This window comes from Hoplias malabaricus, unplaced genomic scaffold (genome assembly GCF_029633855.1).
Source record: "Hoplias malabaricus isolate fHopMal1 unplaced genomic scaffold, fHopMal1.hap1 scaffold_85, whole genome shotgun sequence".
NCBI lineage: Eukaryota > Metazoa > Chordata > Actinopteri > Characiformes > Erythrinidae > Hoplias > Hoplias malabaricus.
This window is the reverse complement of record NW_027100833.1, coordinates 65,293-70,346: the sequence shown is the minus strand read 5'-3', so window position 1 is coordinate 70,346 and position 5,054 is coordinate 65,293.

Below are 5,054 nucleotides of genomic sequence, written 5' to 3'. Positions count from 1 at the left end.
ATGAGAGAGCAACAGAAAACAACCTGCTCCTACCCCATGAACTACCCACCCCCCACAGCAACAACACTGTACAGGACACAGCCGTCACACATTCCCCAACCAGCTCTGTCCAGAGCCCCCAGCCCGAGTTCATCTCTCCCCACCACAGTAAATCAGCTCAGAGACAGCCTCGCCTGCTGGAGGTAGAGCTAGTAGAACTGAAAGAGCAGGTACAATCCCACACCTCCACCAGCACAGACACTGAAGCCCTTAGAGTCCAGCTCACCCAGACCAGACAGCAGATAAAGATGACCACACAGGAGCTGAGAGGCGACATAGATGGCCTACTCAAAGACAGGGAGGAACTTAAAACACAGCTTGCAATTTATAAAGATGCTGCAAAAACAGAGCTGTCCGCCCTGAAGCAAGAGCTGAACAGAGAGCTCTCAGACCTCAGACTGGAGATTCAGCACAAAGACACAATCATAGAATCTCTCAAAGCACAGGTACAGGCAAACGCTGACCTCTTGAACTCTGTACACTCTACACCTAATACTAACCCCACTAAAACCCATCCCACACCTCACAGAGCTCACCCCTAACCCCACTGAGCATACTCCCAGCCCCAAGGAGCCAGCCACACAGAGAGACCATCCTGAGCAAGCCACAGTCACACCCACAACCAACAAACAAGCAAAGAAACACAAGGCAGAGAAACCAAAGAAAAGCCAAACACAGAACACACAGAGCAGCGAGTCTGAGGCACCACAAAGGGACATCGACGTTGCAGTCCTCATAGATTCAAATGGGAAGTTTCTACAAACAGAGAAACTCTTCCCAAATCAGAAAACATCAAAGATTTGGTGCCCAAGGACAAGAGACGCTCATCACATCCTATCAGACAACATCCTTAACAATCCGTCCTACATCATCATTCACACAGGCACAAACGACCTCAGGGCAGAAGCAGGAGAGGGTAGGAGAGATGGTCTGCAGTGTAGCAAAGAGAGCCGCAGAAACCCACCCTGACGCCAAGGTCATCGTTTCCACTCTGCTGCCTCGCAAAGACTTCCACCCTGACACCATCCACAGAGTGAATGTAGCCATCTCAAGAGGATGCGCCCTCATCCCAAATGTGCACCTGGCCCACCACTCTGGCCTCTCTCCACACACCACCTCTATGATCACGTCCACTTAAGCAAACATAGCGTCAAAGAGTTTGCCAAAACACTGAAAGACACCGCACTGGGTCGACACACAACGCACACAACGACAAAACACAGAGGAGAGCGTCCGATGACACAGAGCCCTCGGCCACACCATCGCAGCCCACTCCAACCAGCCCAGCGTACTCCAGCAGTCCGACCTGCCCACCGTCCCTCACCACCCCACAGCAGCGCTACGTCACCCCACTGCCAGCCCGGCACACGCAGCAGGTCGCCCAAACCAACCAGGAAACAGAGACATGACAACCTCACTCTCCCAGCAGCACAGCCCTCAGCAGAGGTACAGCTACGCTGACGCCCTCAGAGGAACACACCGCACTCAAATGGGTGAGATCAAGCAGTTACTGCAGTACATCTGCACCAGACTCATATAAAACTGCACAGACTCACACGAGCCCCAGGAGAAATGCATATCTATAAATGTACATTGTCTATAAGGGTCTTAAATCTTAAAATATAAATCTAACATGGCTTCACTTTCAATTAGTTCATGGAACATTCAAGGACTGAAATCTTCAGCTTTTGGTTTAAAAAGCTTGAGCAGTGATTTTAAAGAATGCATTAAAAGCCTTGACATCATTATTTTACAGGAGACATGGTGCAAGGCAGACATCGTCACTCACTGTCCCAAAGGGTACAGAGAAATCATAGTCCCACCACAAAAACTGAGCACAGTTCGCCAAGGAAGATACTCAGGAGGGTTAATCCTCTGGTACAAAGAAAACCTACATCAAAATATACACACATTAAAAACAGGAAAATATTCTATTTGGATTAAAATCAGAAACACAGTAGTCTCTTCACAGAAAGATATATTCCTCTGTGCTGTATACATCCCACCCTCAGAGTCCCCGTACTACTCTGAAGACATGTTCTCTGAGTTGGAGAGAGAGGCGTGCCATTTCCAGGCCCAGGGAAATGTGCTCGTCTGTGGGGACCTGAACGCAAGGACAGGGACACTACCAGATTACACACACATACACACAGACAACTTTAATCCAAACAAAATACCTTCATTAACAATTCTCTGTGCCCCCACAGAAACAACTACGATGGCGTTATAAACAGAAACGGAAAGGAACTGCTGCAGCTCTGTCAGAGCCTGGGTCTGTACCTGGTCAACGGTAGGACACGAGGGGACTCTTTGGGACGATATACATTTTGCTCACCTCTTGGGAACAGTACAGTAGATTATATGATCACAGATTTAGACCCTTTCTCTCTCAGTGCGTTCACTATTAAACCACTAACCCCTCTGTCTGACCACAGCCAAATCACTGTGTTCATTAAACGGACAGAGACTAACAGCACCACACACGCACGGCCCAGTGAGCTGTACACCATCCGGAGACCTTACAGATGGGCCCCAAACAGCACCCAAGAGTTCCAGAAAGCAATCGGGCACCAGGAAATTCAAACACTTTTAGACAACTTTCTGGACGCCACCTACACTCACAGTAACGAAGGCGTCGATCTGGCCGTTAGAAACTTTAATTGGATTTTTCACAAAGCAGCTGAAAAGGCAAAACTGAAACTGAAAAGCACATCAAAACCTAACTTCAAAAAAGAAAATGACTGGTTCGACCAAGAATGTCAAAATTTGCGTAAAAAACTTAGACATTTATCAAATCAGAAACACAGAGATCCAAACAACACCCACATACGCCTTCTTTACTGTGAGACACTAAAGACGTATAAACGTACACTCAGAACCAAAAAAGCTCAGTACGCCACAAAGCACCTGGCACTAATCGAGGAGTCCATCAGAACAAACCAGTTCTGGACAAATTGGAAGAACCTAAAAAAGAAAGACTATGAAGAATTGGCGATTCAAAACGGAGAGACATGGACCAACCACTTCCAAACACTCTTCAAAAAAGTAGAATTAGATCCAAATTCTGAACAAAACACAATAAACACAAAACTTGAACAATTAGAAATAGTGATAAAAGAAAACCAGAACCCACTGGACTTCACGATTACTGAGCAGGAGCTTAAAGAGAAAATTAAAAAACTAAAACCAAACAAAGCATCTGGACCTGACGGCATCTTAAACGAGATGCTAAAATGCACCAGTTCAAAATTCCAATTGGCCACTTTAAAGCTGTTTAACCTGGTTCTGAGTGTAGGTCACTTCCCTGAGATCTGGAACCGTGGACTGATAACACCCATCTTTAAATCTGGAGATAAATTCGACCCCCAATAACTACAGAGGCATCTGTGTGAACAGTAACCTGGGGAAGTTACTGTGTAGTGTTTTAAACTCCAGATTATTACACTTCCTTATGAAGCACAGTGTCTTGAGTAAGAGTCAGATTGGATTTTTACCAAATCACCGCACGTCTGATCACATTTACACCCTACACGCCCTGATTGATAAATACGTTGTCCAAAATAAATCCAAAATATTCGCATGTTTCATTGACTTTAAAAAGGCATTTGATTCCATTTGGCACCAAGGATTATTTTATAAACTTTTACAAAGTGGTGTAGGGGGTAAAGCCTATGATCTGATTAAATCAATGTATACATCAAACAAATGCGGTATAAAAATTGGCCACAAACAAACAAACTCCTTCTCTCAGGAGCGCGGAGTGAGACAGGGCTGCTGCTTAAGCCCAACACTATTTAACATTTATATAAACGAATTGGCCTTGATTCTGGAGCGTTCTGCAGCGCCCGGTCTCACTCTGCACGACTCAGAGATTAAACTCCTGCTCTACGCAGACGACCTGGTTCTGCTGTCCCCCACAGAGCAGGGTCTACAGCAGAACCTGGACCTGCTGGAGCAGTACTGTCAGAACTGGGCCCTGACAGTCAACCTGAAAAAGACAAACACAATGATATTTCAGAAGAGATCCAGATCTCAGGGAGCAACACACACATTTCTATTAGGTACAAACCAAATTAGTCACTGTTCAAACTACAATTATTTAGGCCTCAACATCAGTTCCTCAGGGAACTTCCACCAAGCAGTGAATGAACTGAGAGGAAAAGCACGCAGGGCTTTCTACGCCATAAAACAACACATTCCTGCAGAAATCCCAATCAGAATCTGGCTAAAGCTGTTTGAATCTGTAATTGAACCCATCGCTCTTTATGGCAGTGAAGTGTGGGGTCCGCTCATAAACCAAGACTTTAACAAATGGGACAAACATCCGATTGAGACCCTGCATGCAGAGTTCTGTAAAAGTATTCTAAAGGTGCACAGGAGCACCACGAACAACGCATGCAGGGCAGAATTAGGCCAATATCCATTAATTATAAAGATACAAACAAGGGCGATCAAATTCTGGACACACCTTAAACACAGCGACCCCCACTCGTACCGTTACAAAGCCCTGCAGCACCAAGAGTTGAGCAAAGAACACAGTCCCCTCTCTCAGCTGGTCCTGAGCTACAGTTCACCACCCTCCCTACCACACACTAACACACCCCCACTAACACACACTAACCCTCAATCAGCTCAGGACCAGAACTCAGCAGATCCAATCAGACCCGACCAAATTACTGCACGAATAAAACAACACTACAGACACTATTGGGAAACTCAAACTAAATCACAGAGTAAAATGCAGTGTTATCTGGCCCTAAAGCGGCAGTACACTGTGGCACAGTACCTCAGCACAGTGACTGACCGAGACCTGAGAACCACCCTGACCAGGTACAGACTCAGTCAGCACGGTCTGGCCATAGAGACGGGCAGACACAGACAGACCTGGCTGCCTCAGGAGCAGAGACTCTGCCAGCAGTGCGGCTTCAGTCGACCCGAGACAGAGCTGCACTTCCTCACAGAATGCCCAAAGTACACTGAGCTCCGCAAAGAGTTCTAAATCTGATAGAGTGTGT